Here is a 24,935-nt window from a genome sequence, read left to right on the forward strand (position 1 = left end):
GGCTATTCCGTCCTTCACTCAGCAAGGTCCAGCGGGAGACAACCCAGCTCCTCAGCCCACGCCCCGGAACACGGCCTGCTGCGGGCACCCTCAGGTGAGTGCGGAGAGCGCGCCAGGAAGGCGCGAGCCCTTCGCCCCAGCCCCACGCACGCGGCCCGGCAGACTCCACTACGCCCCTTCGCACGCGCTCCGCCCACCAGCTGGCACCCTGGAAGAGGAATTCCAGCGGGCGGGGCATGGGAAGAGCAAGTCTAAGGACCCCCGCGCTCTTTCTGTCTTCCAGTCCCAGAGGCAGCGCCCGCTAACTCCGCCCATTGCTGCTAATCTGGGACAAACACCGGCGAACCTTGACGCCTTACGCTCCTTAGGCCAGCGTGCGCGCACACTACTCCCGTGCACGGGGGCGCACGGGCACAGAACGTTCTGCGCATGTCCACGGTTTTCGCGCGAAAGTGGTGTGCGGCGCTCCGCCCCCGAGTGCCGCGCTCAGACGGAGGCGGGGCCGATCGACCAGTTTGGGAGGGGGTAGTGGCGGCGCGCGGCCAGCAGGGGGTGCTCGGGGTCCGGCGCGCGGCGGCGGCTGCGCCATTGGCGGGTCGGAAATGCCGCCAGATGGCGGTTTAGGATTGCGGCTCCGCTGAGCGCGGCCCCCGCGAACGCCACCGCCCCGGCCCCGGCCTGGCTCCGGCCCGCACCCACCTAGACCCCACGCGCCAGCCGTAGCGCAGGCTCCAGGGGCGCTGCCCGGCCCGAGGTGAGCGGGGCGCGCGCGGGGGGGGACGACTCTAAGGCGCCGATCCAAGATGGAGGCGCGGGGGGCGGGGGCAGCGGGTTGGGGCCGCTCGCTCGGTCTCCGCGGCGGCTGGGCCGGGAGCTGGCGCTGCCCGTGCGGGGAGGGGAGGAGAGAGAAGAGGAGGCGGGGCGGTGCGGCTCCTGCCGGAGCAGCGGGTGCCCCGGGCGGGGCGATCGCCGCCATCTCATTGTCTCCGGCGGGGCTGCCGGGGGCGCCGGGCGGGTAGAGCGGCCTCTCCTGCCGCCGGGCCTGGGCCTTAGCGGCGATGTGGGGATAAGGTCCCCCTGCCCTGCGTTGGGCCAGGCCCGCTGTTTCCTCAGCAACCCCTAAAGCTGCGATGTGCTGCGGGTGGTGGGAGCGCGAGCGGGGTTGGCGGGTCTGTCATGGGGGGAGGGAGGACGGTACGGTAGTCTGAGGGAAGGGACAGCGGGGAACGAAGGTCCTGTGACCTGGGGGCACGAGCAGGGCTGGTGGCGCTCTGACTTGGGGCGAGACTGAAGAGTGCGAGTGGGGTGTTTGGTGGTGCTGTGACCTGGGGCAGGCTGTGGGGTCAAAAGCGCTGTTGAACTGAACTGGGCTGGGCTGTGTATGGCGGGGGTACAGCGCTGTCACTTGGCTGGGGCGGGTGATGGGGGCTGTAATGCTTTCAGTGGGGGCAGGCTGCAGATAGTGGGAGCGCAGGCAAGTTGCACTGTTATCTGTGCTGGGTGATGGGGTGGGGTTAGTGGCACTGTGATTTGGGGTTGGTGGCAGTGCTGGGATCTGGGTGAGAGATGGGCAGTGATATAATTGGCTGCACTGAGTTGCAGAGGGAGGTGGGCAATATGAGGGGGGTTGGGCAGTGGTGTGAGCTGTGAAGCAGCTTGGTAAGCAGGGGTGGGATTGAAGGTGCTGTGACATGGATTGGGAAGTGGGTTGCAGTAGTGGGTTGGTGGTTCTGTGACTGGAGGGGGGATGTGGGTGGTTAGCAGGAGCAGGGTCTTTGGCAGTGCTGTGACCAGGGGATGAAGGGGCAGGTGGGTAGTAGGGGAGGAAAGTGTGCAGTGGAAGCAAGATTGGCAGCAAACCTGGGCAGGGATGTGGGCCACAGTAGCAATGGTGTTGGGATATCTGGTAGGTGGACAGCAGTAGCAGCAGTGGTTGGAGGAAGACATAGGAAGCAATAACCTGTGGTTGTTGGGGTTAAGAATCATTGGCAGCCTCAATGTGACTTAGAGGGGGCAAGTGGGGCATATCTCTGGCGGGGTTGACACTTGGGAGGGATGTAGGGGCTAAGAGTGTCATCAGAGCTTTGACCTATGTGGATTGGATGGAGGTGTAGTAATTTGTATGTCTGGGAAGTGGCAGCAATGGCATTATAACTTGGTGGCACTGTGACCTGTGGGGAACAATTGATTGGCAGTGGTGGTGGCAATACGGTGAGCTGGACAGGGAAGGGGGGAGGTGGACAGCAGGGCATACCCTGTGACTTGGTGGTGAAGTGAGAAGGAATGACATTGATGCTGTGGCCTTATGGTGTGATAGGCAGAAGTTGTACTGGTGGTGCTGTGACTCATTGGGGTAGGAGGTTTATTGGAAGCAGCAATGATAATGGTGACCATTGTGGTGGTGGGGGGGTGAGCAGTGGTGCTGTGACTGGAGGTGGGTTATGGACCATTGTGGCTTTGTGACTTGGGAAGCAGGGTGCAACCATCAATATTTCTAGCACAGTACCCAGTGAGGTAGGTTGGAGGCAGTATCGGCAGCTTTATGGCCTGGGAGCAAAAGAAAACATTGGAACTGGGAGCACTGAGATCCGAAGATGAGGAAGGGGCAGGAGCAAGGTGACATGGTGTTAGCAGTGGGAAGAGGTGGTGCTGTGACCTGGCAGAAAGCATGAAAGCAGCATAAGGATGAGGAAGGGGAACAGCAGCAGCAGTGTGGTGATCTGTGGATGAGACGATAAGGGCTGATGAGGCAGGGTAACTCATTATGTTTCCAACAATTGTTTTTATTTCTCTGTGATTGCCTTGCACCACTCAAACTCCCCTCACTCCCTGGTAATCTGCAGGGATTCCCCCTCTCCACCCCTGCTTGTTTTAATGGATGGGAGGCCTTTGGCCTCTGACAGGTGAAATGTGAAGTAGTTTGAATTATAATTGCAATATAATTATTTATGGTTTGAATTATGTACTACAGATAAATTCTGTTTCTGAAATTAGGGGAGGCAGGGATAGATGAAGGCCTGAGTACATAGGCAATAGGTCTTGCTTTTTCCACTTTCCAAGATTGCAGTATAAGGTAGCTGTTGGAGGTAAAGGCTTGTCTAGACTAGAGTTACCTGGGTTGTTCTTAACTTGAGTTGTGTATCTGAGGGTATGGCTACACTTGCAGCCGTACAGCGCTGCTGCGGGAGCGCTCCCGTGGCAGCGCTTTGAAGTGCGAGTGTGCTCGCGGTGCCAGCGCTGGGAGAGTGCTCTCCCAGCGCTGCAGGTACTCCACCTCCCCGTGGGGATTAGCTTACAGCGCTGAGAGCCATGCTCCCAGCACTGGGGCAGTGTTTACACTGGCGCTTTACAGCGCTGTAACATGCTGTGCTCAGGGGGGTGTTTTTTCACACTCCTGAGTGAGAAAGTTGCAGCAGTGTAAAGCACCAGTGTAGCCAAAGCCTCAATTATAATAACATAATCACATCTACACACAATAGTCATGTGTTTAAAACTTTAGTCTTTCTTTGTATATTGGTGCATCATTCATTCATGTTAGGGTCAATGATTTATGCATTCCAGAATTCCTGGGCCAAGCTGATTTTGCATGGCCTTTTGAGAGGTCTTATTTGTTCATTTGCGGATTGTAGATGGCTAGATGACTTTAATAAATGAGCTCAGGAATTCACTGGTCGGGAAGGCTGTACCCTTATCAGCTACCTGGTTGTGAGCACCTTTCCTTGCCTGGGAGCTTGGATTCCTCACTTGAATGCCTCTTGCTGCACTTTCCGGCATCTTATTTTTTCTCCAGCCAATGAGAGGTCTCAGTGAGGGTGTCCTGAGTAGATTGCTGATCCAGGAATGGCAGTCCAAACAATTGTGAATTATTGGTGACCAAGCTGCAGGAGATACTTCTCAGTTATTATGATTTCTTGTATTGATTAATGAAACGCAGTAGATTGAGTGGTGGTTCTGGGATTAGCCCTCAAACATATTGTTGAGACTATTGGTTCTGGTGACCTTGGATGACCAGTAGTGAGTGCAGGCTTTCAGATGAACAAGGCCACATTTTCGAAGTTGTCTGAGGAGTCCATCAGGCTCAGATGACAAGGCCTCAATATCAGGTCAGATGGGTGTGTGTTACCCTTTAGTAAGAGTCAGATGTTGCAAGTTTCCTATCTGTTGGGAATAAGTTTGGGGTTGGTAGGTTCATTGTGGGTGCCTTAGTCTGTGGGGTTTATTTGGCTATAAAAGTGTTAGGCTGTAGACATGTTGTGAAGGCGGCTGATGTCCCTGAAATCATTGAGGTGTTCTTGCAGCTGGGATTTCCAAACTGTACAGGAGCTATACATACCCATAATCTGCTGTCCACAAAGTGCAAATGAGTACATTAATAAAAAGGGCTATTACTCAATTGTGATTCAGGTGTTTTAGGAGTGTTTTATGGGTATAAATACTGTAAGTACTTTCAAAGTGCAGGACACCAGGATGCTTGTGAGCAAGCAGGAATGCATTTCTGAAGAACAACATATACATCAATGTTCCCACTACTGTTCTTGGGGATTTTGCTACCTACTGTTTCCCTGGGTCATTACGAGACTTACCCTGACTCAAGGCAGCCAGATAGAAGATGTAACTACAACCTTGGCAGATGGATTGAAAGTGCTTCTGGATGGCTCAAGACTTGATGGAGAAGCTTACTTAATCATAATTACTGGTCACTACAAAATGTTCTGGCGGTGATAGGAACGTGTTTCTGCATATTTGACTTTTTCATCAGAGTAGTTGGCAAATGCAAATGCCTTGCAGGCAGCTTTCAGCCAGCCCGAAAGCAGACTACTGACTCATGGGTTTAGCACCAGGTGAACTTTGGAAATTTGTATGGAGACTGTCAATGCACTTTATGATTGGGAATGCATTTGCAATTACTATGGATTTTGTTGGGAACTGTCTCATGTTTCAAGCAGTAATGGCGATACATTTATGGATGATATATACCGTATGATATTACTTGTGCATTGTCAATAAATGTATTTGTGCAGAGGTCTCCTCAAAGAATAGGGAGGCCTATTCTGGGGATTCACCAACTGTTTAGATTGCAGTGGTGGAATCTTTTAGTAGCAATGATAATTGGAGCATTCTTGTTCTTCTTTTCCCTTACAGTTCTGAACGTTTGGAACTGAGTGCCTCTGTTCCTTCCAACTGTGGTAGTAGACTGACTAGAAACCTCATTGTGTCCTTCAGAATGGATTGTTTCCAGTACTGCTGCCATGTTTCTAGTATACTCAGTTTTAAAATTTTGTTTGTTGTTTTTGCCAAAGATTTTTGGTAGATTTTGGTGGGAATGCTTAACTGTTTTTTTTAGGAGCCTAAATCTCATTTTCAAAAGAGATTTAGGCTCTGAAATCAGGATTTGAAACACTAAGTGCAGCAGTGCCTAAATACCTTAAAAAATTTGGGCCTGAGTGGAGATCTGTGGTTCACACATGTTATAACTGTAAATTAAGGAACAAGAGTTGAAGGTGTGCTTCTTTCCCTGCCACTTTTCTTGCTTCATATTCACAGGTGCAAGGTTTGACCTGCTTGGGGAAGGTCATTTGCCTTCTTGTTGCTCTATGTGTAGTGCCTTCACCGCAGGAGCAGAAAGGAACATCAGAATTGCCTCTAAGCTGTGCTATTGCAGAAAGCATTAGTGGCTAAATCTTCTGGCTCTGATATGCAGAAATCCATAAGTTCTGGAATACAAGTCTTAGTTCTGACCATTGAAGGGGCTAAGAAGTCTGACCATGTCTTGTTGCAGATATCTGCTTCCTTGACTGAAGCTACACCAAACGTTCCAGTAACTATGAATCCACAAAAATCAGCTGTGACCAAGCGCAAATGCTTGGTCTCTGCTGAAAATAACAGTCCTTGAGAGCATATCTCGAAGAATCTGGCTTTCCCATTTCTGCTCACTGAAGTGCAAAAGCATTCTCATAAGGCTCTGACTTCTAAAGACCTTTGAAACCTCCTGATAAACCTGTAATTCACCTGATGCTTCCCTGAAGTCAGCAGATTTTACTAGATCCATGGTTACCATGATGGCTCAGATTCATCACATAGAGTTCCTTGAACTCCTTCGTTCAGATCTGCGTTTGGATTGGGGTCCCCCATTACAGCACTGGATAAGTTTCCATCAGTGCCCAAAGATAGAGGAAAGAAGTGTAAGGCATTGGAGCCAGTTCTTCCTTCTCTTTCTCCAGGAAGGAAAAAAATCTTACAAAGTTAAACCTGTTTCCTTAGCTATGCAAACCTCCCCCTAAGACCTCAACTGATTCTCCAGGGAAATATGTTTGGGCTTTTGAACTTTGCAGTTACCCAAGCTGCTTTGGATTCACATTCAGGTTGGCAATCAAATCATAACTGTTCTGATGCCTTTCTTTGCTCTCTTCCCAGGGAATAGATCAGGGAACCTAGAGAGCATTATCAAAACTATTGTTTCCATCTCTTCAGACTGTGAGATCACCCTCTCTCCCCCAGGGATTATGTTGGGGAGTTACCCACTGGTAGGACTGGGAGGTACCACATGGGCAATGTGGTCGTATTGGCCTTCACTGACTCTGTCAGAGGGTGGAGATGGATGGCAGGAGAGAGATCACTATGTATTAGCCTAATTTTAAGAGGTCTGAAGAAAAGTAGCTTCAAAGGGAACCTTCTCCCAGGATTTGGTATAAATGTCATGTACCAAATCTGTTCTGTCCGGATCTATCACAATCATTGGTACTTAGGGAACCATCTCCTTTTACTAGTCCCACACATACCATCTGAAGAGGAAGCAGAACATCTTATTGAGTGTCTGAATGCAGATAGAGCTACTGATGTTTAAACTTCACTGGATGACTGTTTGGGCGCAACATCATCTTCCTCTCCTTCCAAAGATATGCTTCAATTTCATGAACTCATAGGAGGGATGACTACCTTAAAAATCCTTTCAGTGGCATCAGAGAAAACTACACACCCAGTTTTTGATGTTTTGGTTTCATCATCTAGGAGTCTTTCCTCTTAGACAGTTTATTACAGCCAGTGACAAATACTCACTTAAACCCTGCATCTTGGCAACTTCTCAAAAAGGAGACAGGTTGTACCAACTGTCTCTTAAGGGCGTTCCACGCCTATAATTCTCAAAATTCACTAGTGGTGGGATCTGCAGCTCAGAGGGAACTAATGGGACTCAAGTACACTTTGCAGTCTCTGACAGAGAAGGTAAGACACTAGATGCTCTGGGCATTAAAATAGCTAGTTATCAGGCAGTGATGTCCTATTACTAATATCCTTTATAGGAAAAAATAGCACTGTTTCCCCAGTTGCTGCCAGAAGATCAGAGCAAGCTGGTCAAAGCATTGATTACTGAAGGTTGTTTGGTTGCTAACCACACCCTGAAATATTTCTTCAGTGCTTCTGATCTAGCATCTAAAGCTGTAGAACCCTCAGTTACTTTGATGTGCTACTTGTGGCTATGTTCATCTGGACTTCTTTTGGAAGTAAGAACCTGGAGAGAGACTTCCTATTTGATGGTGAAGGGCTGCTTAACTTTAAAAGAGTAACTCCTAGAGAAATTAAAAGATACAAGTCTACAACAAGGTCTAGGGATTTCACAACATTTTCGGAAGAGATTTGGTGTACCAATGTTTTGTTACTAGAGACAATCTCTGCTTCCTGTTCTTTTCAGGGAAATACCAGCAACGATCACCTGCTCAACTTCAACAGACACACAAACCCTACAAACTTTTAAGTTAAAAGGTAGATCTGCCTCATCAACCTCTGCACTGGCCTCTTGGTTTGACAGGATTCATGAAAACACCAGGTAGGATTTAAACCTGCAAATAGCCTCTTTTTCATTTGGAAACAGTCTCTCACTTAGAGCCTGGGAGTACTGTCACCACAGACTTGTGAATCTTGGAGATTAACAGGGTTACTCTATTCAGTTTGACACTAGCATTTTGCTCAACTCCCGCTTCATCATCTCTCTTCAGTGATCCTTCTCATGAGAACTTGCTAAGATCAGAAGTTGGTTCACTACTAGAGTTAGTGCCATGAGATTTAGTTCCGGAAGATTTTTGGGGAAGGAGTTTTATTGCAGGTACTTTTTGATCCCAGAAGAGGTCTTCAACTCAGTGTAGACCTTTGGAAGTTCAGTTCTATCATCAGAAGATTCAGGTTTCTCATGCTTACTATAGCTTCAGCCATCACATTGTTGTCAAGTATCAGGGCTTAGCCGTGTTAGTCCATATCCACAAAAACAACAAGGAGTCTGATGGCACTTTGAAGACTAAGATTGGGTTTGGGTTCTTGATTTGCAAGATGCTTATTTACACATCTCAGTCAGATATTTGCATTGAAAATACTTGAATACTTGTTGTGGGCGAGATGATCAACACACGGTCCTAACATTTGGTATGTCTATGACACCTCAAGTGTTCACAAACCTTTTTCAGCAGTACAGGCACAATTGAGATGTCCGGATACCCATATCCTGACTTGAATGTTTAGCACATCATGGTATCCTAATAGAAGAATCTGGAGCAAAAGCTATATTATAAATACCTACCTCATTCAAATATTTGGTTTCAAAATATATTGGACAACGTCACACAATTGAGAATTGCCAATAAAAGTCATGATCTGGGTTGGAGCTCTTAAGAAGGCAGTGCTTTCCTTCTGGAAGAAAGATATGTGAAAATCTTTATAGCACTTAGAAGTGGAACTGGAGAACTCATGTCATACAGTGATTGATGTTCTTTCTTACACCATTTGCGTTATGATGTCTGTGATGTACACAACAATACGCATATCTAAAGATGAGCTCTCTCCATTGGCTAGCAAAATGCTATTTATCACATACAGATGGCATGTTTATGAAATTGATATTCCACTATTGAGAGATATATCCCTCATACGTTGGGCTCTTGAGCCCTTTCTTCCTCAACTGTAGGGTGGAGTGGTTCAAGTATTGACTATAATGTTTTATGTCAACAGACAAGATGAGGCACATTCTGGCCAACTGTGCAGAGTTGTATAGCCCCGTGGGAGTTGGGAGTTGTACCAAACTAATCTTAAATAGCTCTACACCTTGCAGGCATGAGCAATGTATTGGAAGACTAGCTGGGCAGACATTTACACAGTCAACATGACAGGTCATTCAAGAATTGTTAGTGAACAATATTTCCCTCTGGGGGAATGTTTGGCAAGATGTATTTCCAGATGCTAGAGGTTTTGCTTTACAGTAGGAGGAGACAACCAGTTCATCTTGGATATAGTCTTTCTAGCCTGTGTGGGTAGATCGCCTCTATGCATTCTTCCAATTCCTCTGATTCAGAGTTCTCAGGAAAAATCAAACAACACAAAACCAGGGCCGCTGTTATTGTCCCAGGCTGGGTAAGAACACAGTGATTCTCAGATCTGCTGTGACTATCACAAGGTCTGCGGCAATTCCCGACCTGTTGACTCAACAGAGAGTTCAAATTTGCTCGTAGTACACAGACTCTCTCCACTTCACAGCATGAACTATTGGACTTTGACAGATTTAAAATTTTTATTAAAGTTAATGTTTAAAATTAAATATACACAAGTTAAGAGGGAAGGTACTGTACATCTGGGGTCAGGCTTGAGTTACAGGTATCAGTTGCAAGGATGAAGAGATGATACATACATATCACGTAGCCAGCATAGACCCAAATTGGGGTGCAAGAGTTTTTAAAGTGTCGGTGGATAAGTGGGCTCGGGTACGCCACCCATGGACTGTATAAGGAGTCCAAGTCGGTATCCATGTAGCGAATAAGTACATGGGCGGGGTGTGTCCCTTGGTTCGTCAGGGAAGGAAGTGGGTTATTTCCCTGGTCGGCGGTCTCAATTACTTAATGTGGTATTGATGATGTCCTGTGATGTGTTCCGTATAAATACTACACTTGACCGCAGCTCCAATTATAAACTCTTCCCAGAGACCAGTGTAGTGTGTAAAGTGACTGCAGTGTATACTGTGGGGATGAGAATGTGAGTGCAGGCATAGAACCAAAGTGGTCAGGCTAGTTGTCCACTCTTTTGCATCATTAGAACTGAAAAGATCTGCCTGTCCTGCACTTTCATTTCCTGATCATGTATTATTCTGCCTTTGTTGTCCTAAGTCCTGGCTTTGATTTCTTCCATCAGTTCTTCAAGCATCTTTATCTTTTTTAGCTCCAGCTGATAGCTCTGGTCATATTGACCAGCAGTTTCCCTTTGGGACTCCTGTAGTATGCCTGCCCTGATTCTTCATTGTTTGATTAGAGGGTTGCTCAATATTTGAGGCATTCATAGGTCTCTCTTTTTTTTTTTTCTTAAAAGAGTAAGCCTTGAAAGGTCCAGGGAGAAAGTAGAGGGAACTTTATTAAAAAATAATAAAGGGTGGATGGGGGAAGGGAGTAAATAAGAATAATTTCCATGGTTTATCATGTTTTTCTTACACTGTCCATTAACATGGGTGCTTTTTATCTTTGGTTTCACATGCCAAACTTGAGGCATTTTTCTCATCTTTTCCAGTGTTAGAGGGGTAGACACCCTTTCATATTTTGTTAGTGGTTTACTTTTCAAAATTTAGATGAAGTAATTAAAAAAAAATTAATACTAATTATCAGGTGGTGGGGTCAAGGGAGAAGCCCAAAAGCCGAGGAGAGCAATGGCAGTAAATATTCCACATTATTTTATGTAGTGGCTACTGTGAACTATAGCAGTATTCTTGAGTTGCCAAAGTGAAAAAGGGAACAAATGTTGCAGGCAGTTGGACAAAATTCAGCACCAGTTGCAGCTGAATTTTTTATCTGTTCGATAACACCAGACTGCTGGAGGAAAGGCATAGGTAAGAGTTCTGTTTGAGATGAGATATGCAGGGAGGAGGAGGAGGTGGCAGAGGCTGGCTTAGCTTTCCACACAATTTACTTGATCCCTTGGAGAATGTGCTTAGTGAAAAGTTTTCTCACATTTTTTCACAGGCATAAGCAAAGATAAGATCTAAAATTAACAAGCTTTTAAGGTAAAGTCTGTTACAAGTACTTGCAGAATGCAATACCTCCTTTTTCCCCATCACCACCACTGTCCCTAAATTAGTGGTTCCCAAACTGGGGTTCGCAAAATGTTGCAGGGGGTTGTCAGGGTGGGGGGGATTCCCTAATGGCTGACAGAGCTGTCTCTAGGGACCCTGGACAGCATGGGACCAGCAGCCCGGAACCCCTGGACTTCCAAGAGCTAAGCAGATCAAAACAAGCATATCTATCACACTGAGGAGATTTAAACTTCAAGACTCCTCAGAAGAAATGGAAAAGGAGGTGGATATTTTTTGCTGTTTTTAAAATGAAGTAGGCAGCTTGTATTGTTTTTAAAATGATTATGAAGAACAAGATTAAGCTTTGTTGTAATGTGTGTTGTTTGCCTGGACTGCTCAAGACCTGAATGCTTGTGTAGGAAGAACTCTTCGAGTTGGCTTCTTAAATACCTTCATGCTGTTTTGCATCTGATACTCCTTGATGGAACATAGGAACCTTGTCTTATAACAGGCTTATTCAAAGTGATACAAGCTACAAAAGTGAGCTCTTTGAAAAGTGTTGCCATTTTCATAATGTAATAAAAATACTGTAATGATAAATAATAATTAATAGTGTGTAATAATCATGTCATAAAAACAATTTTATGTTTCCAAGATAACTGCTTTTATAATTTATATGCAGGTAAAAGAGAGAATCCCTGGAAATATTCATTTTTTAGGAAGGGGTTCGCGAGACTTGACATTTTAGTGAAAGGGGATCACAGGTTGTTTTAAGTTTGTGAACCAATGCCCTAAATGCATGTGTGTGTTCAACCTCTTTGTGTGTGTGTTTCTGTTTTTTTCAGTGTGTGGTTTATGCTTTGCTTTATGGAGGAAAACTGTTTCCCTGTATTGCATTTTTGCCGGCATATGCTGTTAGTACCATTTACTGACGCAGTGACATGTGTGAGCTGTATGTGAATTAGTGTTTTCTTATATGGCTAATGAATTATGACTTGCTGTTTGCATGTATACCAGTTGAAATCTGCCCATTACTGTCTTAACAATAAAAATACACTTGGTTAAGCATCAGACATTGTGTGTGTGTGCACTTTTCTGATCCCTCCTCCCCTCCTTGTCATTTATCAGGAACATGTCTATGTGCAAGGGCAAGGATTGGGGGTGGGAAAAGCAGGGAGGGAAGAGGGTGAAGGGACACAACATTTTTGCTGTAAAATGTAACGTCTGCAATAGTAAAGCTTTTAACAGTGACCACCATTACTCCCAGACCACATCTTTACAAATATAAAATTATGAAAGTCATTTACAAGCCTGAGAAAGGTGTGTTCTCAACATTTTTGAAGTCTAGATCTACCTCCAGTGATGTGTGTGTTTGAAAGTTCCTAGAAGAGGTCCTGGGATTTTGTCAGCGTTTTCCCAGGCCATGAAGTTTCAGCTGTGGTGGGCCCTGTTTCAGTAGCATCAGCCACAGTGTTCTGTGACTCTAAGCTTGGGGTCACTCTTGTCCCGTTTTAGTAGAATGGTGGTCCTTACTGTCCATAGTATGTTCTGGGATTGTGTTAGGGCATATACTAATTATATGGTCCATTTAATCATAAAATTGAAAGTGAATAAGGTCACTTCCATATTTGGCCTTATCCTTAGCTTTTTGGCAGGTATGTTTCGGGCACCTTATCTCCTCCCTGAATTGGTCTCCCATCTAGTGTATCTCCATTTGGATGAGCAGCTTTGCAATGCCATTATAATAGGCTTTTATTCTTATTACTGGTAACAAATTTATGCACTGATGGCACCTCACTCCAAAAGTTTACTGGTACTTTTTATGACTGCCTCTGGCCGGAAGGCAATATGTAATGCCTTTTGCTAGCCATGTATTTGAATCCAGGACCTTATACTCATAGACTTAAAGACTTTAAGGTCAGAAGGGACCGTGATGATCATCTAGTCTTACCTCCTGCACAATGCAGGCCACAGAATCTATCTCACTCCTGTAACAAACCCCTAACCTATGTCTGAGTTATTGAAGTCCTCAAAACGTGGTTGAAAGACCTCAAGGTTCAGAGAATCCTCCAGCAAGTGACCCGTGTCCCATGCTGCAGCGGAAGGCATAAAACCTCCAGGGCATCTGCCAGTCTGCTCTATAGGAAAATTCCTTCCCAACTCCAAATATGGCAATCAGTTAAACCCTGAGCATGTGGGCAAGACTCAGCAGCCAGACACCTGGGAAAGAATTCTCTCTAGTAACTCAGATTCCACCCCATCTAATGGAAAGAAAAGTTGTTCAATGTAAACAGCTCACAAGAAAAGGCCCATAACAATGTACTGGACCACTAATTCGTAGCTTCTAGATCAGGGGTGGGCAAACTTTTCGGCCTGAGGACTGCATGTGGGTATGGAAATTGTATGGCGGGCCATGAATGCCCAGTGTGGGAGGGAGACTCTCTGGTGTTTAGCATGCGGGGTTGGGGAGCTCTATAAAGGATGTTACCGAGATGTGGGGAGGGGAGACTAATGGAGTGTGTGTGTATGGGGGCTCTAGAGGGGTGGTACTGGGGACTTCTAGGGGCCCTACCAACAGTGACACCAAAGCGGCCATACCAGGCACAGCCATGGGAAGAGGCACCCTAGCTGGGACAGGTGTGGCCCTTGGGCAGTGTTGAGGCTCTCAAGGGTGGGGCCATAGGAGACTGGGAGGGGATTGGGTGTGCTGTTGCATTTGAGGGGGAGCTGCTGCAAAGGATTGGGAGTTCTGATCCTGGAAACAGCACGGTGAAGTCATGCCTGCAGAGTGTGGCTCTATGTGTGCAGGAAGATGGTGGACTTGTCAGTCGGGGGCTGGGGAGCGCTGGGCAGGCGGAGCGGGGCGAGCACCTGACCCCTATCTGGTGGGCCGCCAGCAACCCATGGGCCATGGTTTGCCCACCCCTGTTCTAGACTCTGTGACCTCTTGACCATGGAGAACTGGAAGGGGAGCAGATGGTCAGGCATCCTCACTGGTCATTTTGAAGGACTGATTTAGATATATTTTAATCCTGCACTGACCTGGAGGTACACTGACACACTGAGCCTAACACAGGGCTAAAGCCTAGGCTTTGACCTGGATTAGCTGACAATTTGTAATTTATCAAGCTCATAATTTAGAGATTTGGGAATGTGATCAAAGGGTGAATTAAAGTTGAGGGAATCACTGAGCTATAACAACCATAAATCCTAGTTTAGATGAGACCCTAGTGTGAAAGAGAAATGAACCTGAAGGTTGCCAGATCCTTTTCCCATGTCATGCTGCAAGCTCCATGCAATGGGGCAGCTGTGTCAATCCAAAACTGTGTCTCCGCTCCTTTCATCTGCATCTTTCAACAGGTTGCTTGTGTTGCATACCACCATCCTTTCTCCAAATCAGTTTTGATATGTGGGCTCTCCATTAAGTCAAACCCTTAACAAAGGATGCAGAAGGAGGGTGACATCACTGTCCCAGCTTAGTTTAACTAGAATACTGCTGTTTTCCTAACAGGTCTTTGTGTCTAATCTTATCAACAGAATGCAACAGCCCCTCCCTTCTAACAGGAAATTAAGGTAAAGGGACTGAGATGTTAAAATAAAAAGAACCAAAAAAGATATTAAAATTAAAGGTTAAAAAATGGACATCTGAATATCTTGTGATATTTTAAATCACTTCTGCGTATGCATTACAAATTTTAATTACAAGAGTCCTTTTTTGCCACAGGATTCCTAAGGCCTAATTTTTAGTTCCTTTTCCACTATCTGCACTTTTTTTTTAACCAGTTTAAGTGTATGTTCTTCGAATGTTACCTCTAAAGTATGTTTGCTTTGATATATTTGTAAACTACAGGATGGCTTACTTGATCTTCAAAGTTCATAGTGTCACTGAGATTTAATCTTGAAAGTGTCATAGCTTGCTAAATCAGGGGGTATCGAACTGGGGGTCAGGATCCCTCAGGGGGTCGTGAGGTTATTACATAGGGGAGTCTTGAGCTCTCAACCTCCACCACCATCCCCATTTGCCGCCAGCATTTATAATAGTGTTAAATATATTAAAAAATGTGTTTAATTTATTAGGGGGGTTGCACTCAGAGACTTGCTGTGTGAAAGTGGTCACCAGTTAAAAAAAAAGAAAAGTTTAAGACCCACTGTGCTAAATTCTATTACTCTTGGATATATTTTCTTTTGCCGGGAGAGTAAACTAACATTAATTTTTATCCATTACCTCAAGTAGATGAGATGAGTAGATTTTGTGCATAAGTAGCTAAAATGTCATGAGAACTAGTGATGACCAATGGCTTTGCTGCTCAAGTACTGTAAGAAAAGACTTTTCTGTAGTAAATGAGATCATCTGTAAATATGTGAGAATTGGTTTACATTAAACTCAAATCCTGAACATATTTCAACAAAATTCCTCTTATTGTGTATTTGCTTCCTGGAGAAGTTTTCGTTTTCTTTTATTACTGGAAAAATCTACCCCCTGGCTGCTAACGTTACTGACGTATTGATTTGCAGTCTCCTGTAAAGAGACTTCATGAAGATGGTGATAGGTTTCATAGCAGTACTTATTTCTACAGTGTCATAGTTCTATGTTGAGCTTGATATCCATAAGACAGCGTCCTGCAATGCATGAGGTTATTACTCAGTAAGACAGGAAAAGCAGATACAAGAGGAAAACACATGGGGAAAACAGTGCAAGGGAAGGTGCCCAAACCCTGCAATAGACTGCTGCATGGGAAGTGTGGATGTGAAAGTGCATATAGATTCTGTTTAGCATTTGGCAAAAGTACAGAGTTTGTAAGTGTAATCACTTTGTCTGACAATACAGACAAAAGAAAACTGTAAATGCCGTGAAGAAACCCTGTTCCAGTGCTAAACCATTGTGCGCTGATTCCATACAATAGTTGTCAGGGTAGACAAACTAAACTATTACATTGAACACCCGTGGCACATTGTGTATAATGTGGACGCAGATGCTGAAATCTTGTATTACCTACGTGATCATTGTGCAGACGGAAAAACAGACCTCCATTGATGCTGTAAGTGATGGATTCCTTATTTCTGTGGTGGAAAGCTGCTGCTTCGCTTCAGCATGTAGAAAACCAAGAAGTTAGGCACACCTGTATCACTGTCTCAGTGGGGACAGAACACCTATTTTACATCTAGAATCAAGCCAGGAATTGGGTCTTGCAAAAGTACAAGCTACCCTGTGTATGGATAGGGCAAAACAAAAAGAGACTTTACAAGGGACTGTGAGTGTGTTAACTTGGGTTGGAAAATTCATAGATAATCTAATTGATAAAACAGTGCATATGAGAAGATTGCTGAGCTGAGTGAAACAGTCAAAATGAAAAAATATTACAGTACTCATCTATGAATTTTCATGGCAATATTTTAATGTTTTTTGACATATAAAAAGTTCCTTGCATGCGTCTAAAAATGGACTAGGTGTAGTACTGCTGCAAAGGAAAGACCGACTGGGGACTTGTAGTATAGGCACTCAGAGCCTTCCCAAACACAGAACGCAGATATATGTAATTCGGAAAGGACACTCTGGTAATCACCTTTGATTGCTAAGCTTTCGACAGCTATGTCAGTTGATTGTGACTGAAACTGATCGCAAGCTGTTGCTAATTGTTTCAAGAATCTATTGCAAGCATCACAAGTTTCAAAGCATCTTACTGAACTTAAAAAATGATTGATTTCAATCAAGGAAATCTATTTAATTGTCCAATATTTGGGAGGAATCATCCCATTGAGATCAAGATCCATAAACTGAGGGTATGTCTACACTATGGGATTATTCTGATTTTACATAAACCAGTTTTGTAAAACAGATTGTATAAAGTCGAGTGCACGGGGCCACACTAAACACATTAATTCGGTGGTGTGCGCCCATGTACCAAGGCTAGTGTCGATGTCTGGAGCGTTGCATTGTGGGCAGCTATCCCGTAGCTGTCCCATAGTTCCCGCAGTCTCCCCCGCCCATTGGAATTCTGGGTTGAGATCCCAATGCGGAAGCAATGTCTCGGGTGATTCTGGGTAAATGTCGTCACTCAATCCATCCTCCGTGAAAGCAACGGTAGACAATCATTTCGCGCCCTTTTTCCCTGGATTGCCCTGGCAGACGCCAGAGCATGGCAACCCTGGGGCCTGTTTTGCCTTATCACTGTCACAGTTTGTGTATTGGATGCTGATGATAGACGTGGTACTGCAGTGCTACACAGCAGCATTCATTTGCCTTTGCAAGGTAGCAGAGACGGTTACCATCCCTGTTGCACCGTCTGCCATTGTAAATTGGCGATGAGATGATGGTTATCAGTTGTTTTGTACCGTCTGCTGCTGTCATGAGTGCTCCTGGCTGGCCTTGCTGAGGTCGGCCAGGGGTGCAAAGACAAAAATGGGAATGGCTCCCCGGGTCATTCCCTTTTTTGTTTTGTCTAAAAATAGAGTCAGTCCTGCCTAGAATATGGGGCAAGTGTACTAGAGAAGCAGAGAGCACAACCGCTCCGTGTCAGTGCCCCAGAGATCCCGCAGAAATAATGAGCCACATGCCATTCTAGGGGGTGCCCCTGCAACAACCCCACCAGTTGATTCCCTCCTCCCCCAACCCTCCTGGGCTACCCTTGCAGTGTCCCTCCATTTGTGTAATGAAATAATAAAGAATGCAGGAATAAGAAGCACTGACTTTTTAGCGAGATAAAATGAGTAGGAGGAAGCCTCCAGCTGCTATGATAGTCCAGGCAGTACAGAATCTTTTCTCTAGACATGAAAGGGGTGAGGGGGCTGATAGAGCTCAGCCTCCAGTTGCTATGGTGAGGACGGTTACCAGCCGTTCTGTACCATCTGCCGGGAATGACCGGGAGTCATTCCCATTTTTACCCAGGTGCCCCCAGCCGCCTCACCGAGGCCAGCCAGGAGCACTCACAGACTGATGATGACGATGGATAGCAGTCATATTGTACTGTCTGCCGCTGGGAAGGGGATGCTGGTGTTCTGCGCTGCATCACCCCGTCTACCAGCAGCATGCAGTAGACATAGGGTGACGTTGAAAAAAGGTGAGAAATGTTTTTTTCCCCTTTTCGGGGGCGGGAGAAGGGTGTAAATTGATAACATATACCCTGAAACACCCGGGAAGATGTTTTTGACCCTTCAGGCATTGGGAGCTCAGCCAAGAATGCAAATGCTTTTCGGAGACTGTGGGGACTGTGGGATAGCTGGAGTCCTCGGTTCCTCCCCCTCCCCCCCATGAGCATCCATTTGATTCTTTGGCTTTCCATTACGCTTGTCACACAGCACTGTGTTGTGGACTCTGTATCATAGCCTGGAGATTTTTTCAAATGCTTTGTAATTTTGTCTTCTATAACGGAGCTGTGATAGAACAGATTTGTCTCCCCATACAGCGATCAGATCCAGTATCTCCCGTACGGTCCATGCTGGAGCTCTTTTTGGATTTGAGACTGCATGGCCACCTGTGCTGATCAGAGCTCCACACTGGGCAAACAGGAAATTAAATTCAGAAGTTCACGGGGCTTTTCCTGTCTACCTGGCCAGTGCATCCGAGTTCAGATCGCTTTCCAGAGTGGTCACAATGGTGCACTGTGGGATACCGCCCAGAGGCCAGTACTGTCGATTTGCGGCCACACTAACCCTAATCTGACATGGCAGTACCGATTTCAGCGCTACTCCACTCGTTGCGGAGGAGTACAGAAATCGATTTAAAGAGCCCTTTATATTGATATAAAGGGCTTCATTGTGTGGATGGGTGCAGGGTTAAATCGGTTTAACGCTGCTAAATTCGGTTTAAACGCGTAGTGTAGACCAGGCCTGAATCTGATGTCATCAACATCAACTGGATAGAGTACTCAGGTGCTATCTCACCTCACCTGGGAAAAGTAACAGGTGATAGAGAACAGGATGAGACACTGCAGTCCGTGATATATGCTGTACTTCTCAGATGGAAAAAAGCGTCTAAGTACTATACACATCACAGGCAAAAGCTCTCTGTGGTAGATGGTGTTCTCCTTAAAGGTAGGTAAGTGGTGAAAGGTGGAGGTGTTGTGGTTTTGTAGAATGTTGGTCCATCTTCTTTGGGGAGAGGGGACTGTATAGTTTGGCTGGCCTCCACCTCCACAGAAGGGGTATCAATCTCCATGGGAACAGGCTGGCTAGAGTAGTCAGGAGGGGGTTAAACTAGTAGCAAAGGGAGAGGATAAAAAGAGGGAAGATATGAGCACTTGAGATGATCAAATTAATTAACCAAAACACATGAAGAGAAGAAATTCTTGAATTGCCTTACACCAATGGTAGACAGCTGGATAACAGACAAGAGAAATTGACGTTACTCATTTATCAGCATAAATTTGATCTAGTTTGTTTTACTGAAACCTGGTGGGATGATTCACACAATTGGAATGTTAACCTATTTAGGAAGGTTCAGGAAGGCAAAGGGGAGGGAAAGTGATGCTTTGTCAAAAAAATGGCATTACCTGTTTGAGTCAATCTTTTAATAGTTATGGATCAGTGTCCTAAGAGATACAGCACTAGATGGGATACTAGCTGGTGTTTGTCTGCTACAGACCGTCAAATCACACTCGGAACCAGGATGACTGTCTCCTTATGCACCTCTTTCTAATGTATCGGAGAGGGAACCCTGCATGACATTGGAGGACTTGAGTTTGAGTGACATATGCCTGATATCTCATGCGGACAGTATTAAAGCATCCTTGGAATTTCTAAACATTATAGATGACAATTGCCTAATTCAAAAATAGTGGCAGTCAACACCAGGGAACTTTTTTATTAGCTATGTCTTGTCCTACCAGATAAAGAGGAACTGATCACAAAACTAAAAATTAATGGTAGCTTAGGTGCAAGTGATCATGATTTGATCAGATGTATAATATGCAGAATAAATCCAGAACAGTCTTTATATATATTCTTGATGCTTTCATAGGTCCAGTTTCACAAAACTGAAAACAATTATGAGCTAAGTCAGTCAGGAGGAAGAATGTAATCAGAAAAATGAATGATAATTGAGGATCATTTAAGAACATCTCTACTAAGATGCTCAAGAAGCCAGAATCCCACAATCAAGGAAGAAGGTCATGCTAGTTAAAAACTGACCTGGTTTAGAGGGGAAGTGAAAGCAGCTATTTAAAAAAAAAAACAAAAAGGAACAAAGGGGAAATTATTATTAATGAATATAAATCAAAAGCTAGAAATTGCAGAAAATTCATAAGGGAAGCAAAGGGACACCAAGAAAAATCTATGGCCAGCAGAGTTCAGGACAATGAGGATTTTTCAAAATATATTAGCAACAAAAAGAATCCTGACAGTGGTGTTGGTCCTTCTACTAGATGGAAATGGTAGAATTGTCAATAATAATGCAAAAAAGGCAGAAATATTCAGCAAATATTGCTGTTCTTTATTTGGGGGAGAAAACAGATTGTGTAGTCTTATCATATGATAACTTTATAGGTAACTCAGTCTTTCTGATCCACTAGTATCTCAGGGGGATGTTAAACAGCTGTTATTAAAGATAGACATTTTTAGTTCGGCAGGTCCAGATGACTTGCACCCAAGAGTCTTGGAGCAGCGGGGAAGTTCTGGAAGAGTGAAAGAAAACTAATGTTGGGTCAGTTTTTAAAAGAATAAATGGGATGACCAGGATAGTTACAGGCCCATTAATGTGATATAGATCCTGGGCAAGATAATGGAGTGGCTGATATGGGACTCCCTTCTTTAATAAACAATTAAAGGAGAGTGCCAGTCAGCATGGGTTTCTGGAAAATAGACTGTCAAACTACCCTGATATCTTTTTTCATGAGATTACAAATTTAGTTGATAAGGATAATAATGTTGACATAATGTATTTTGACTTCTCTAAGGTGTTTGACTTGGTAAAGCATGATATTTTGATTAATGAGAACTGTATAAAATTAAAATGCATGTTAACTGGATTATAAACTGGCTAACTGTTAGGTCTCAACTGTAATTGTAAATGGGGAGTTGTCATGGAGTAGGTGCATTTCCAGTGGAGTCCCACTGGGATCAGTTCTTGTCCTTATGCTGTTTAACATTTTTATCAGTGACTGGGAAGAAACATAAAATCGTCATTGATAAAATTTGCAGATGACACAAAATTGGGGGAGTAGTAAATAATGAAAAGAAAAGGCCACTGATCCAGAATGATCTGGATCACTGGGTAAATTCGGTGCATGCAGATAATGTTAATTTTAATATGGCTAAAAGTAAACATATACATCTAGGAACAAAGAATGTAGGCCATATTTACAGGATAAGGAGACTCTATCCTGGGAAGCAGTCACTCTGAAAGATTTAGGGGGCTGTGGGGGATAATCAGGTGATCAGGTACTCCTGTTTTGACACTATAGCCAAAAAGAGTTAAGGCTATACTAGGATGCATAAACAGGGGACTCTAGAGGAGGAATAGAGGTTATTTTATTTGTCACTAGTGTGACCTCTGCTGAGCACTATGTCTGGTTCTGGTGCCCTCTGTTCAAGAAGGATGTTGATGAATTGGAGAGGGTTCATAGGAGCGCAACAAGAATGATTAAAGCTATAGGAAACATGCCTTCTAGTGATAGACTGAGCTCTTTGAGTCTATTTTAGTTGAACAAAGAGAAGTCTAAAAAGTGACTTGATATAGTCTGTAAGTATTTACCTGGGGAACAAATATTCAATAGTGGGCTCTTCAGTCTAGCAGAGTAAGGTATAACATGATCCAATGGTTGGAAGCTGAAGCTAGACAAATTCAGACTGCAAATAAGCCATAATTTTATTACAATGAGCTTATTTAACCATTGGAACAACGTACCAAGGTTTGTGATGGATTCAGCATCCCTGACCATTTTTATATCAAGACTGGATGTTTTTCTAAAAGAGATGCCGTGGGAATCGTTTGGGAGAAGTTCTATGGCCTGTGTTATACAGAGGTTAGGCTAGATGATCAAAATGGTCCCTTCTGGTCTTGGACTCTGTGAATCTGTGTAGGCACTTTGTGACCCAGTTAAACTAGGGAAAAAAGTAGCTTACTGAAAAAGGGTATTTGAGGGAATGGTGAAGTGCAAAAGCAGGACAAGCAGTAATATATTGGCCAGGTATGATCAAAGATATCATTTATAAGGCAAATATTTCAACCACATGCCAAATGTATAGACCACCTGTAGGTAGGGAACCATAATCAAGTTATAGACACATGAGTTAGAGTCTGGGATCCAGATGAGGTGGACATTTTTTGAAATTATTGTGCCATTATTGATGCATATTCAGACTGTCCAGAAGTGGCTCAACTAATTGTGGAAACCTCCACTGGCTTTCGGAGAAATAGTACAGCTTGGTTATCTATCTGTCTGTCTATCTATCTCCCTCTTCCCCTCCTCCCCCACCCCCTGGCAGAGTAATTAGATTTGCTTGGTAATGATGTGTCAGTTATAGCAATGTCAAAACAACAAGAAGCAGTTGCACCTCTGGGTCCATCAACTGACTGGCCTGCTGCAACTTCCAGAAAAACAGTGACAGAATGATTTAATGGCCCCTCCTCCCCCTCCATTCCACCAGATTGATTGATTTTTGGAATTAATTTGTTCATATAGATGATAGAGAATTTTAATTTTTTTTATAAAAGTGTGGCACAGGTGCTATTGTTACGTACAGGTGTTGAGCGTACCTGAATAATTCTGAGTTACTCTTCACATACCAATGCCTGTCTCTGACTGCTGAGCAGAACAAAGAGCTGGTTGCTTCAGCTTAGGAACAGACTTCTTTTTTTTGTACCATTAGTTGGTTGTAAAGTTATAAAGGATCTTATTTAACACAAACTCTTCTTGTGTTAATGTGGAGAACATCACAGATTACGTCTTAATAGAAACTGTGTCATATGGATAGCCTCCCCTCCCACTTATAGTCACACAGAAACTACCCTTGTTCTCTCGTCTGCAACTGTATAATGTCCCTCTGGGAGGAGGAGAAGTTTTTATGTAGGAAAGTATTTTTACTTGTCTTCCAGATTCAAGCAGTTGGAAATGAAAGCTAGCATCCTGTGACTAAGCAGCTGTGTGAACCAAAAACCAGTGGTCTGAGAAGTAGAGTCGTCTTCAGATTAGTTTTTGGACCCTCTGTGATCTTTTAGAAAACTATTCAAGCATAAAAACTTTAAGGCTATGTGGTGGTTTTTAAAGGAATGAAAGGTTAAATTCTGGAGAAATTGCTGTCTTAGTTGCCTTCTTCCTGCAACTTGCCACTGGGAGGAAATCCTGAGTTGAGACCTACTTGCTCTGCAATTTCTTTAATGTTTAGTTTACCTTCTTAGTTTTTCTAACAAAATAATTGTTTAGCTTTACATGACTTTTTAAAATATATGTATAATTCCTTAGACTTTAAAATTTTCCATTCTGTGACTCATTTAATGAGATCATCATCCCTCTGAACCTTGTAGTCTTCAACTGAATGGTTTTCTCAGGCCTTTTTTCCTTCTTCATAATGTTGTTGGAGATAAAGTATTAAAATACTAGAATGCCTGTAACAGTTTTGCATGCCTTTGTGTATCTTTATTTATTTCTGTATTTTGATCATATGTTAATATGACTATGCTATTTATATGAAATTACTTTGATACCTTTAAAGAACATAAAGGTTACAAAGTCTGACACTCGATGCTAGAATTATAGTTACCCATATATCCTTTAATTTGATTCCCCTGTGTGTATACATTGATAGTCATTATTACATACTTTTTTCACAGGATCCCTAACTTAATCAGCTCATAGGACGGCTGGTGCTTAGGGTGTGAATCTGAGGCCATGTCTACATCTAAAATTTTGCAGCGCTGGTTGTTACAGCTGTATTAGTACAGCTGTATAGGGCCAGCGCTGCAGAGTGGCCACACTTACAGCAACCAGCGCTGCAAGTGGTGTTAGATGTGGCCACACTGCAGCGCTGTTGGGCGGCTTCAAGGGGGGTTCCGGGACCGAGAGAGCAAACCGGGAAAGGAAACCAGCTTCGCCGCGGTTTGCTCTCTCGGTCCCGGAGCCAGCCAGCAAACCGCGGGGAAGGAGACCTGCTTGCTCGGGGTTCCGGGACCGAGAGAGCAAACCGGGAACGCCGCGGTTTGCTCTCTCGGTCCCGGAGCCAGCCAGCAAACCGCGGGGAAGGAGACCTGCTTGCTCGGGGTTCCGGGACCGAGAGAGCAAACCGGGAACGCCGCGGTTTGCTCTCTCGGTCCCGGAGCCAGCCAGCAAACCGCGGGGAAGGAGACCTGCTTGCTCGGGGTTCCGGGACCGAGAGAGCAAACCGGGAACGCCGCGGTTTGCTCTCTCGGTCCCGGAGCCAGCCAGCAAACCGCGGGGAAGGAGACCTGCTTGCTCGGGGTTCCGGGACCGAGAGAGCAAACCGCGGCGTTCCCGGTTTGCTCTCTCGGTCCCGGAACCCCGAGCAAGCAGGTCTCCTTCCCCGCGGTTTGCTGGCTGGCTCCGGGACCGAGAGAGCAAACCGCGGCGTTCCCGGTTTGCTCTCTCGGTCCCGGAACCCCGAGCAAGCAGGTCTCCTTCCCCGCGGTTTGCTGGCTGGCTCCGGGACCGAGAGAGCAAACCGCGGCGTTCCCGGTTTGCTCTCTCGGTCCCGGAACCCCGAGCAAGCAGGTCTCCTTCCCCGCGGTTTGCTGGCTGGCTCCGGGACCGAGAGAGCAAACCGCGGCGTTCCCGGTTTGCTCTCTCGGTCCCGGAACCCCGAGCAAGCAGGTCTCCTTCCCCGCGGTTTGCTGGCTGGCTCCGGGACCGAGAGAGCAAACCGCGGCGTTCCCGGTTTGCTCTCTCGGTCCCGGAACCCCGAGCAAGCAGGTCTCCTTCCCCGCGGTTTGCTGGCTGGCTCCGGGACCGAGAGA

At 45.0% G+C, this 24,935-nt stretch overlaps 1 protein-coding gene across 3 annotated transcripts in view; it reads left to right on the plus strand.

The window, feature by feature from the left end:
• Nucleotides 1-624: 624 nt before the first annotated feature.
• The window catches only part of STAG1 (stromal antigen 1), a 348,090-nt gene continuing 323,779 nt past the window's right edge, over nucleotides 625-24,935 (plus strand). For 2 of the 3 annotated variants that reach the window (XM_030574672.1, XM_030574676.1), the window contains exon 1: nucleotides 625-754. The gene's annotated coding sequence lies outside the window, so the exon portion shown is untranslated. Of the gene's footprint in view, nucleotides 755-7,687; nucleotides 7,823-24,935 lie in introns of all 3 variants that reach the window. The other variant, XM_030574674.1, reaches the window with a different exon arrangement.

The sequence above is a fragment of the Gopherus evgoodei genome, chromosome 9, assembly GCF_007399415.2.
Source record: "Gopherus evgoodei ecotype Sinaloan lineage chromosome 9, rGopEvg1_v1.p, whole genome shotgun sequence".
Classification (NCBI taxonomy): domain Eukaryota; kingdom Metazoa; phylum Chordata; order Testudines; family Testudinidae; genus Gopherus; species Gopherus evgoodei.